The sequence below is a fragment of the Urocitellus parryii genome, chromosome 3 (genome assembly GCF_045843805.1).
Source record: "Urocitellus parryii isolate mUroPar1 chromosome 3, mUroPar1.hap1, whole genome shotgun sequence".
Taxonomy (NCBI): domain Eukaryota; kingdom Metazoa; phylum Chordata; class Mammalia; order Rodentia; family Sciuridae; genus Urocitellus; species Urocitellus parryii.
This window is the reverse complement of record NC_135533.1, coordinates 210,452,961-210,466,048: the sequence shown is the minus strand read 5'-3', so window position 1 is coordinate 210,466,048 and position 13,088 is coordinate 210,452,961. Positions and strand designations below refer to the sequence as shown.

General features: G+C 42.1%; 1 protein-coding gene across 2 annotated transcripts in view; it reads right to left on the bottom strand.

Annotated features, from left to right (window-relative positions):
- Acp5 (acid phosphatase 5, tartrate resistant) overlaps positions 1–13,088 on the bottom strand; it is a 44,682-nt gene extending 31,594 nt beyond the window's left edge. For both annotated transcript variants that reach the window (XM_026399677.2, XM_026399678.2), the window contains exon 1: positions 12,418–13,088. The gene's annotated coding sequence lies outside the window, so the exon portion shown is untranslated. The remainder of the gene's footprint in view (positions 1–12,417) is intronic.

Genomic DNA, 13,088 nt, shown 5'->3' with positions numbered 1-13,088 from the left:
CTGCAGGTGGTGCAGGATGCTCTGGCAGGGAGAAGTGTTCCACTGCCCTGTGATCAGGCCTTGTTTTGAGGAAGCCTGTGTTCCTGGTTGGTGACTTGTCATTTCACCCCTCCACTGGTAGAGGTAGACAGGTTAGAGGGACATGGACTTACTTGGGTGTTTCCCTTCCTCCCAGAGGTTGGGCTCTGGGAACATTCCATTTGGTTATGCTTTTGGCTTACAGTTTTCTTTTGAAGGAAACTTAAGGAGGACAGAATTCTCTGGGGATATTTCTAAACAACTGCTGTTTTCATCTCCCTATCAGAAGCAGGAAGCCATTTTTCTTGAATCCACTGGGTTTCTGACAGTGAGGTTTACAAATCTGTGCAGTTCCCTAAGCCTGGGCCTTTTCAAGTATTTAAGTCTCGGGTCTGTCCTTGCTTATCCCCAGCAATTCATTAATTACAGTTTAGGTTGACCTCCTTCTGCTCACAGGGCAATCCTGAAGTTGCTGCTCATTGATCTTTGTTCTAGGAAATGATGATTCTTGATCTGCCTTTTATCTCTGCAACTTGGGGACAGTGGATTGCCCTGTGACCTCGGTTCTCCTGTGGATCTAGGAGGAGCTGCTGCTTGAGCATCTTTGTCTTTTTCTTGTGGAGCAGGACTGTTGTCCTCTATGTCCTTCTCTGCTGGTTTGGAACCAACACTGATTTCTTCTGAGGGCAGAGTCCATATGAGCTTCTGCTCGTCCCTACCTCAACACTGCCACACTGGGGACCAAGTTTCTAGCACATGAACCCTTGGGGGACACACACAAACCAAGGTTTCTTCTGTTAAATATGTTTTGGCCATTTCCCCATGGTTTAATTATGTGTTCATTAATTTATTTTCACTCTGCACACTAATTCTTTAAATTTATTATTTTTAAATTTTCTAGTTGTAAGTGAATCCAATACCTTTATATTATTTATTTTTATTTAGTGCTAAGGATCAAACCCAGTGTCTCATATATGCTAGGCAAGTGCTCTATCCCTGAGCCACCATCCCAGCCCCACACTAATTCTTTTATATTGCATGTATGGCTGATATTCTCTCCGACTTTTTGTTTGTCTTCTACCTCTTGTTAGTACATTTCTTCATGGCTTGCTCTGTTTCTTTTATGAGAAAATTCTCTATTCTGGCATCAAAAAGATTTGTGATTTCTCAAAGAGACTAGATTTACCATTCACATTCGCAGGAAGAGTAAATTGATTATTAACTCTGAATTGGAAAGGATGCATGTTTCTAGTTTGATACAACTTTGTTCCTGCCTTATGTACTAAAGTGATCCCGATTTATGCTACTATTCTACAATGTCTGCTCCATCAATAGACAGCCTACCAAATATACGGTGGCCCATAGAAGGCTCTTTTCCCTCTCTTGGTCTATTTGTCAGTAATGTGATCTGCTGATCTTAAAATCTTTTATGTATGTTGGTCAAGTTTTCACTTTCTTCTTCAGATGGCTATAAGTATTGTCAGTTACTTGTTACTCCTATTAGATTTGGTAAAGTATTTCTGTTGACTACTAAAAGCTTTTTTTATTTTTTGAAATTTACTTTTGAAAGGTGACATTTTTAAGAATATGCGCCATCTTTTATTTCATTCTTTTTTTGGTGGCGGGGGTGGTGGTGTCAGGGATTGAACTCAAGGGTACTCAACCACTGAGCCACATTCTCAGCCCTATTTTGTACTTTATTTAGAGACAGGGTCTCACTGAGTTGCTTAGCACCTTGCTGTTGCTGAGGCTGACTTTGAACTCACGATCCTCCTGCCTCAGCCTCCCAAGTCACTGGGATTATAGGCCTGCATCACCACGCCTGGCTATTTCACCCCCCCCCTTTTTTTTAATGGACACAATATTTTATTCACTTTTTTGTGGTGTTGAGGATCAAGCCCAGTGCCTCACACATGCCAGGTGAGCGCTCTACCACTGAGCCACAACCCCAACCCTATTTCATTCTTTTTTAACATATCCAATAATCATCTGGTCACAGTGGTGCTTGCTCATAATCACAGCTAGTTGGGAAACTGAGGCAGGAGGATCCCAATTTCGAGGGCAGCTTGGGCAACTTAGTGAGACCCTGTCTCAAAAAATAAACCAAAAGGGCCAGGGATGTAGCTCAATGGTAGAATGCTTGGTGTGAGGCCCAGTACTGCAGAATAAATAATTAATTAATGTAAAAATAAAAATTTGCCATTAGGGCAATGAAATAGCTTTTATTAGTGTTTTATCCTACTTAATTAAATTGTTCTACAGTACATGTTTCCAAGTGTTCTCTTGATATAATCACATAAGATAGGCTTAATTCACACAGTAACACTTTGGGACAAAAAGAGAGAGAAGTCCATTGAGACTCGGGCTCAGAGTTATTTGGGGGCTGATCAAGTAGGCTACCTCTGCCAAACATGGGATAAAATTCCAAACTACCAGAGAGAAAAAAGAAACAGGAGTTAAGTAAATACCATATTGTTCACATAAACAGTTCAGGCTCACTGAGCCCTGGGTGCCTTCCAAAATCCAGTTCCCAAATGCCGGCAAAGGTTGAAAACTTTGACCAAGCACTTGTAAGGTTATTCAGTTTCAGGACTGCTATTCTTAACTCTTTTCCACCCAGAGTTAGTAGGACTTGGGTAAGAGAGGTACTGTAGACCTAGGGTACAGAGAGAAAGTAGGGGTGATTCAGGCACCATGTTTTAAATCACTGAGTTCACCAACAGGAGGTGTGTTTCTAGTCCACTGTTGCTTTACTGACTCCTTCAGTCCTAACATTAGAACAGCTGTGCAGGAAGAAGTCAGTGAAGATGGAGAGTGAGAATCTGATGAACGAGTCATGAGATAAATGGGGACCTCAGAGTCATGTGAACTGATGAATTGAGTACACACCCCAGTGCTGTCGGCATCACCCTTCCTCCTGTGCACGTGCAGATCTCTCGGGACTCACTGGGCTTTGAAGGCTGAACTTCAGCTGGAAGGAGAGAACTTTGCTGGATCCTTCCCACCACACTCTCTACCAAGATGCAGTGCTGGCAGCCCTCAGGAACCTGGCCTTTGAAGGTAAGCGTGAGATCATGCCAGATTAGCTGGAGGTCGAGAGTTTCTTGCTCATCAATGCTGCTCAGTGATTTAGAAAATGGAAGGGGAGTACTTTGGTCAAGATGGCCTTAGTGTACCATAAGCCTAGAATCTGATATTTTTTATAATGGTGTAAGTAATTCATAATGATTTTCTAGGTCTACATTTTAGAAATAAAATTGGAAGACTAGAACATTGAAGACCAGTGCAGAAATCAAATCTATACTCTCAGTCACTCAGGAGCCTGAGGCAAGAGGATGGTGAGTTGCCTGGGCAACTTAGTGATCCTCAGTCCACATGCAAAGCAAGGATCATATCCTTTGAGAAATCAAAGGTAATTTGTAAGAGAAACTTTGTTCCTTGAAAGGATCTGAGAATCTTAAAAAATAAGATTAAATAAAAAAATAAAACATAATGCCATTTTCAAATTTTTTATTATTAGAACATTTTTTTCTAAAAATATATATTTATGGCTGGGGATATAGCTCAGTGGCAGAGCACTTGCCTAGCATGTGTGAGGTGAGGCCAGGGATTCAATCCCAAGCACCACAAAAACAAAACAAAACAACAATAAAAAAGTACTTAAATGTGACATTGATGTTTAGAGTTTGCAAAGTAGCTCATTTGAATACAGTATTAAGAAATCCCATTAATAGCTAGGCATGGTGGTGCACATGCCAGAAATCTCAGTGGTGAGATAGGAGGATTGGGAATTCAAAGCCAGCTTGAAGAAAGTTAGCGAGGCACGAAGCAACTTAGCGACACCCTGTCTCTAATAAAAAATATTTTGGAAAGGGCTGGGGATGTGGCTTGTATTTAAGCACCCTGGGTTCAATCCCTGGTACCAAAACTAAACCAAACCAAACCAAACCAAACACCCATTGATGTTATTGGGCATGGTGGCACAAATCTATAATCTCAGTCACTCAGGAGCCTGAGGCAAGAGGATGGTGAGTTGCCTGGGCAACTTAGTGATCCTCAGTCCACATGCAAAGCAAGGATCATATCCATTGCCCAGGTGATGAAGCTGGGTTCAGCAATGCAGCATTAATGCTATTTAAAGGAAAGAGAGGATTCTCCCTCATCTGAATTTCACTGTGTCACTTGGACACATGAATCCTGAGAGTTCTCTTCAGGAATGGGGAGTGAGACTCAGGCCTATGTCACAGAGCTGTGCTCTCTCATCACACAGTAATCCTGTCATTGGGGGAGGGACAAGATGAGGAGGCAGCACCACACCCCTGCCCATCCTCCAGCCAGCAGGTCTTCTGTTTTCCTGAGCTTTCTAGATCTTTACTTCCATCTCCACTTGCCCACCCTGTCAGAGAAGACCTCAGTATATTCAATATTCTTTTCCCCTGGAACCCAGACATTGCCTGCTTTCTTGTAGATCTCTGTTTGAGCTCCATAATTTCAAGGTTTTGGAAATTCTTATTATGTCTGGAAATTTTATTTCTCTGGGAATATTACTTTCAGGATCTCTTCTCTTAAAAATTTCACCTCTTCCATACAATATGTTTTTGCCTTGATCAACTAAGCATAGAACTGGAATTTCTCTTATGCTTATTCAGTCATGCTAATTTTAAATGAAAGCTTTTCAAATTTATTTTACTATCTTCAACTAGAGGGTTTAGACAAAAGAATTGATACACGATTAATACAAATTTATAAGACTAAGTACAAAAATTGAAATAAACTCTCAAAAGATATATTTTTGTATGATTTTAATAGTTTTTTTTTTGTAAAAATAAGTGAAAGTTAAACTTCAAGAGAATTTTGGGATTCATGTCTACACACACAGTATAAAGATGGCCTTAGCCTAAGCAACTCCATTTTAAAACTCCATATTAAAATAAAACTGGAGTTCCTGCCAGACAAGCCTTCAGAGCCCTTCAATATTGTCATCAGGCATAGCCTAATAAAATAAGTCATTTTCCACAACCCTGATAAAACTCAGAGTGAAGTCACTGTCATTTGCCTTCACCCTGATAAAAGTCAGAAGAGAGAGATCAGGGCAGAAACCACCAGACCCTAGAATGTCCTAACCCTAGAATGAAAGACATCAATAAGACACCCAGTAACAGCTGATAGGGACTGAAAGGGCAAGCAGAAACCCCAAAATTTAGTATAAATGATGTAACAAATGAACAGACATTCAGCCAACCGACACTGATGCCCCCATGCTGGAGAGCCTGAGGAGGACATGTGGATGGACATCCCAACTCTTCACATCATCCTTACCACTCTCCAACTCTACAGCCACATCTTGACCCTGATGAGAACAGCAGCTTCTCCTTATGACCCTCTCTTCAACCAGCCTTCAGCTTCACCCAGTGAGAAGCCTCCATAGATTCCTGACCTGATTATTGTGGGGTCTGAGTGAGTGTGCATCTGCTGGACTTAAGGACCAGGACTTGAGACTCGAGATCTGCTGAGGATATAGCTCAGTGGTAGCACGCACTTGCCTAGGATACGTGAGGCCCTGGGTTCAATCTCCAGCAACACACACATGAAAGAAAAAGAAAAAAACTGGTTAGTGTGTACTGCTGTTTTGATGACAGCTGTGGTACAGATCTTGCAGAACATTCAGTCCATGCAGATTCAGACAGTCCAGACAGGGCATCGAGTCTATACTTTGATGATAATGTTATAAAGAAGTCCACGGGGCTGGGGATAGAGCTCAGTGGGAGAGCACTTGCCTAGTATGCTTAAGACCCTGTGTTCCATCCCCAACACCTCAAAAATTTTATATTTATTTTTAAATGTAAGTTCAATACCTATGAACAAATGCAAAATCATTGATAAACAAACCCTTGGTTGTGTGCATCTCATTTCTTACAGAGGTAATATGATAGATAACACGAAGAAGATAGTCAATGTGGAGAAACTTCCAGCCAGATTCCAGGTCATAATCTAAAAAAGAAAACACCTCCTAGAATAAAACCTTGTGAAAGCCATGTGTTTGGATAAGTCTTCCTTGGTCATTCAATCCTACATAGGCTTATCAGAGTTCAGCCTGGTCAGAGTATGGAAAGGAGCCATGTACACACAAGGAATGTGGGAAAGCCTGCAGCCATGGCCAGTGCTTTCAAATGAATGAAAGGACTCATGCTGGAGAGAAACTCTGGGAATGTAAAGTATGGAGAACATTTCTCTGAAACGTATTCAGAGACACAACATAAAACACAGTGGACCTTTTAAATGTAAGATGTGTGGGAAAGCCCCTGATTATCTCAATTTACTTCATACACGAGAAAGGACACACTGGAGAGGAATCTTGTGATTGTATGAATGTGGGAAAGCCTTCAATTATAATATAAATCTTTAAAAATGTGAAAGGACTCACACAAAAGAGAACTAAATAATGTGGGACAGCTTTTATTATCAACAAAGCCTTCGAGCCACATGTGGGGAGAGTGCATTGTTTGACAAAGGCCTATAAACATAAAGTGTGTGGGAAAGTCTTTCATCATCCCAGTTCAATTCAGAGTCATAAAGAAGCAGAGTGGAGAGAAGCCTCTTGAATAGAAGTGATGTGCGATTGGCCTACATGTAAGAACACACACAACCAGGCATGGTGGTACCTGCCTTCAGTCCCAGCCACTGGGGCTGGGCAGGGAGCGTTGCTTGAGCCCAAGAGCTCAAGACCAGTCAGGGCAACAGGGGGAGACCCCTTCTCAAAAGAAAACAAAACAAATGTACATTGGATCAAAACTCCATAAATGTGAAAAATACAAGAAAGTTTTCAATTTTAACAAATACATTTTAAAACCAAGCTGGGTGCAGCGGTGCACGCCTGTAATCCCAGCAGCTCAGGTGACTGAGACAGGAGGATCGCAAATTCAAAGCCAGACTCAACAACCTAGTGAGGTACTATGCAACTCAGTGAGACATTGTCTATAAATAAAATAGAAACCAACCAACAAAAAATGGGGCGGGGCACTAGGGATGTGGCTTAGTGGTTGAGTGCCCCTGAGTTTAGTTTCTAGTACCCACCCCCCAAAAAAAGTAATCTGAAAATGCCCAGTGTAATTTGTAATTGGTATTTAATGCTCCAGAAAATATACAACCCAAAGGAAATGTTATAAAATCATAAATGTATTGTGTCTACCAGTGGCTCATTCCTAAAAACAGGCCCCTGAACTATGTGTTAAAAAAAATCCACCTTGCAGTTTGGATTTTCTTTCAAGTCCTAAGTCTAGACTCTAAGAAGATCTAATTTGTATGTCAGGTATCTTTGTTCATGGGGATAGTGATAGTGTTCTTGATTGAGCATGACAGCTACAAGGATGCTAGCAAAACCCACTGGATGAGAGTTTGTTATGGTTTGGATGTGAAAGCTCATGTGTGACAATGTAGGAATGTTCAGAGGTGAAATGATTCGATTTTTAAGAGCTGTGGCCTAATTGTGGATTAACCAGTTGGGTTAGTAATTTGAATGTAGGCAGGAAGGGCATGACTGCAGGAAGCAGGTCACTGGGGGCCTGCCCTGGGGAGTAATAATATTCCTGGCTCCTTGCATTCAAGTTCTTTCTGCTTCCCTCCACCACACCCTTCTGCCTTGATGTTCTGCCTCACCTCAGGCCCAGAGCTATGAAATTGTCCAGCCATGGACTGAAACTCTGAAATGGTGAGCCAGAATAAAATTTTCCTCCTGAGTTATTCTTGTTGGGTATGTTGGTCACAGCAGTGCAAAGCTGACTATAACAAGAGTTTGTTCCTCTGCTGCACTGATTGTGCAGTAACTGCTCTCCCAGCCTTTCATGGGAGAATAAGCACCTTCTTCCTGTGTGGAAGATCATGGGTGTTTCCTCTGATGCAGCTGAATGTAATACCTCAGTTCCAGTTCAACTAGGTTTCAGTGTATGTGATTAAAAACAAAATATTTTTTTTCCTCAGACACAAGATTCATATTTATGTTTCTTAAAAATAGTTTATTAGCTACTTTCAGATAGCTTGTACACTAAAAAATGTTATTGTCTTATTCATTTACTGAGAAGCTACATTAAAATTTTCCATTGATTTCATGGATGAAATAAAATATATAATTTGCCAGGGTGTTTATTTCACGCTGTGAGTCACTGTGAGCATTTATACTGCACATACATCAGGCATCTTTTATTATGTAAAATTTACTTCTCATGCTTATACAGTTACAAAGTTTATCTTTTTTTTTTTTTTTTTATTATAGTGCTGAGAGTGGAACCTAGGGGCTTTGCGTATGTTAGAACAGTACTCTACCACAGAGGTACACCCACAACTCCACAACTCTCACCTGTTATTTGTTCTTTGATTAATTTTTTTTTAGATGTAGGAGGATACAATACCTTTATTTTATTTATATGGTGCTGAGGATTGAACCCAGGGCCTCCATGTGCAAGACAAGTGCTCTACTGCTAAGACATAGCCACAGCCCCTTGATTAATTTATTCTTAAACTAAGTGTTGTTTATCCTCATTTTGTGAATTTTCAAGTTTTCCTTCAGTTATTTATTCCTAAGTTCATCTCATTGTGTTTAGAGGAGATACTCTGGATATTTACTTTTATTTTTTGTTTTATCATTAACTACTTTTATATTCTATTTTGATATTCTATCATTTTAGTATTTTAACAACATAAATTTACATTACTTATGTCAAATGTATATTATAAAATCATATTACTTTTCATTATTCATATTTTTTAAACAGACTTGGGGCTGGGGGTGTATGTAGTTCAGTGAGAGAGTGCTTGCTTAGCATGTGTGAGGACACCCTAGGTTCAATCCCCAACACCATTAAAAAAAAAAAAAAGTTCAATCTGGCCTTTCTGGCCTTTCCTAAACCTGGAAAGGATGAATGATGCCTCACCAAGGATCACAGAGAGTCACTGAAGCAGAGGAAAAAGGAAGGTTTACACTTAATTAGTTGCTTTCCATAAGAATTTGTTAATATGAAAATAATAGTTTGTTGGGGCTGGGGATGTGGCTCAAGCGGTAGCGTGCTCGCCTGGCATGCATGCGGCCCGGGTTCGATCCTCAGCACCACATACAAACAAAGATGTTGTGTCCGCTGAGAATTGGAAAATAAATATTAAAAAATTCTCTCTCTCTCTCTCTCTCTCTCTCTCATTCTCTCTCTCACTCTTTCTTAAAAAGAAAATAAAAGAATAGTTTGCTAATATCTTTGTTTTTCTCAAAGGAATAATTATTTGCCAGTATTTTAGTTTTCCTCCTTTACTGTACACAAAAGCACAGAAGGAAAGCAGGGTCTCTGCTGGTTTTCTTATTCAAACAATGTAAGTGAAGGTCTCTGTGTCATTGAACTTATCAGTGTTGGTGTGAAGCAGGTGAATGACCTGCAGTGGGGGGCACAGGACTGAGACAGGTGGCTAAGAGCTGAGGCCAAACTTGAGCCTGCAAAGGAGTGACAATGGAGTTCTCCTTGGTGCCTCCTGGGCAGGTGCTGTCCTCTATAGGTGACCTTGTGCTACAGAACAGCTACAGAACAGCTGATCTAAGCTGCAGAGCACTGAAAAGTGGGAGATGCACAGCAGAGTTGGGAGTGTCTGTCCTTTCTGAGACTGTGACTCTTGTTGTCATGGGGCTGTTTTCTGGACAGTTTGGTTTTGGCACTATAGAGTTGCTGGTGTCAGACTGTCATCCATGTAAGTGAAAAAAACCTGTGAAGGTCAGACTTAGAGAAAGACTCATTTTGGGTATCTCCTAGAGAAAGTTCATAATTTGATGGTTTACATAAATCAGAACCTGAAATTGATTCCTGGTTAGTTTCTTGCTGGTGAAAATGAAGATCTTGAAGAAAGGAGCATTTCTACACAGTTTGGAAGAGACAGAGGGCAAGGTGAACTCCCAGAGTTCAATCCGTAAGTGTCCCTGCCTCATGGCCAGGGAATGAGCCAACTGGGGCTTCATTTCAGCAGTCAGTCTGGCTTCCAGCTTGGAATATGTTCAACCCAAATGCCAGTTTCCTTGTGAACTGGGTGAAGCAGTCTGTCTGAGTACAAATATTTGTTGTTATTCTCTTTATTGTTATAGAATATTACTGACATAATCTGCACATTTAATAATTTTTCCACACATTTAATAATTTTATTACAGTGGCATGTGCCTGTGGCCTCTTCAAGGGGGCTGAAGTAGAAGGATTGCTTGAGTCCAGTAGTTCAAGGCCAGCCTGGGCAATATAGGGAGACCTTATCTCAAAATAAATAATTAAAAAATAAGAATTCCCGACCCCTGCCAAACACCAAGCCCTCCTGTTCCAGTCTGGCTGGCCTGGACAGGTCTCTCCTACTCTGAGGCCAAGGATCTCTCCATTCAACACATATGTCTGGAATTCTTTGCGCACACTGTGACCCAGTATTCATACGCTGTGACTTGTATGGATCACAGGATCCTGTAGGAAGATGCCAGGAGACCTCAAAAGAAAGGAATGGTGAACAAGGAGCCAGCATCCTGAGCTAGGGAGTGAGGGCTGATTGGAAAAGGCCATGTGGGACCCTGGCCTCCTCAGACCCTGGCATCCTGTTCCATCCCTACTTGGAGACTTGGCATGGCACTGAGCCCCTTTCTGGGCAGCTCTGCCGGCAGCCCTGCATCTCCAAGGGAGCATGGTGTGTGAGGTCCCTGGACCTTAGTCTCAAATCCACCTCCCCCAAAATAAGGCTTAGGGGTATTTATGGGATAAAGAAGCAGGGTGGCAGGGCATGGTGGTGCACTTCTGTAATCTCAGCCTCAGGAGGTTGTGGCTGGAGGATAACAAGTTCAAAGCCAGCCTCAGCAACTTGAGGCCCTAGGTAACATACTGAGATCTTTCAAGATAAAAAATAAAAGGGGCTAGGGATGTGGCTCAGTGTTTATGTGCCCCTGAGTTCAAGCCCTGGTATCAAAACAAACAAAAAACCACCCAAATATGGTGGTCTGAGATATGAGGGAAAGATGATCAGAGGCAGGGAAAACTGAAGTAATCAGCAGTACTGGAATAAGGTCCGAGAGGCTGCTTTTACTAAAAGTACTTCACTTGGCTCTGTAGACACCTGCAGATGCCTGATGGCTAACTAAAAAACAGTTAAAAATGTGGCATCTCTGCCTCCGTTCTGATCTGTTTCCTTTGCTCAGTGCCATTTTCTCCTGTGGTCACAATGGATTCTAGGCAGGTCTGATGAATAAATATCCTATGAGAAGACTTGAACTACTCCCCAGCAACAGCAATTTCTTGTCCCAGACAAGGGCCCCTGACCAATCTTGAAATAATGATAAACCAGATTGTAGCTTGACAAGACTACACTTGATCATGCACACTTCTGGCCTCCTTAAACTCTATAAGCTGGGAGTTCATGCAAGTACCCCTGAAGACAGGGTTGAGGATGTAAGTCCCCTTGTCTTCCTGGTATAGCTACACTGATTAAAGTTCCTTTCCTGCCTTCACAACTGCATGTCTCTTGGACTGGAATCTTGGATGTGTGTCAGAACCAATAGTCCACCAAGACCCCTAGCACTGGGGCCTTTGCCTCAAAACTCTGGTAAAGTCACATATGCATAACCAAATTTTATGGCTTTTATATTGAACCCGGCATTTGAGTTGAACATATTCCAAGCTGGAAGCCAGACTGACTTCTGAAAATGTTGGCAACGGTATGCTCTGAGGTTCAAATTTTGGGCCCTGGACCTCAAAAAGTCACCCATCAGACAGCTTGGCAGGCCCAAGTGAAAGGTCATTGGTTTCAACAGGTTTGAAAGTGACAAAAGTAGCCTAAAAAACAATGCAGACAACTACCTTCATGACCAATATGACTGAGATGTTAGTTAATGTGACCCACAAAATTGGTGATGAAAGCATTAGCTAAAAGCAAATGAAGCTTGAGGATTTATCCCTGTTTCCCCTTGGTTCCATCTTTGTCCCCCTGAAGCTGACATTTTACTTTTGCGTGCGGTGGGGCAGTACTGGGGATTGAACCCAGGGGTACTTTACCAGTCAGCTGCGTCTCTAATCCTTGTTATATTTTGAGACAGGGTGTTGGCAAGTTGCCAAAGCTGGTCCCAAATTTCTGATCCTCTTGCCTCAGTCTCCTGAACCACTGGGATTATAGGCCTGAGTCACCATGCCTGGTATTTTAGTTTTGATCCTATGTGCTATTACTTTTTTCAGACTCATTCTGTATTTCTAAAACCTGTTATTGCTTTCCTAGTATCTATCAAAGAGAGTAGGAATTCCAATTACCTTAGAAGTGTCCTAACCTTTTACAAAGTTTTATAGGGGCACATGGAAAGAATGATCTGAAATACCCTTCTGGAGTAAACACACCTGACAATTTTAAAGAACATACCTTATAGGTGGCAGTTGATTGAGAAGAGTTTCTGATCTCAGACTTGGCCAGCAAAGTTCACACTTCCTGCCAGAATCAAAGTGCCAGATGTGCAGGGTGAGGAAGGGATGGTTTAGGCCTCAACGCTGGCAACGGTCAAGATCAAACTCGAGGCTGACTGTATTATATACGCTGACGTCACTTTTAAGTGTCTGTGATTCTAAGTGATCCTAAAAGAGCATCACAGTTCCATGAATGGCCTTCATGCCTTAATGCCAAGCCCCTGACCCGGTGGAGAAAAGCTGGCACTCCTTTCAGTTCTGGCCTTGCTCCCCTCTTGCTTTGCACAAGTGGGTCGCTCCAAGTGAAAACAGTCTGGAACTACTTGCCCACGCGGTGCCAGTCTTCTTTCTGGGATAGGAACAAATTCTTAAAATGCCAATACGTTAGGGCTGAGGTGTGGCTCAGTGGTGGAGCACCTGCTTAACGCGCTGAAGCTCAGGATTCCTTCCTCGCCCCTTCCTCAAGGTTGGGAAGGACTGGCCTTGACCGCTCGGAAGAAGGCCGGCAAGCGGGCTGGGTCACGGGAGGTTCGCCTACCACGTCACTTAGGCGAGGGGGCGTGGCCTCAGTTATTGTCCAATCAGATGCGCCTCTTGGAGGGGCGGGGAGTCGCTACGCAACGTCGCCTG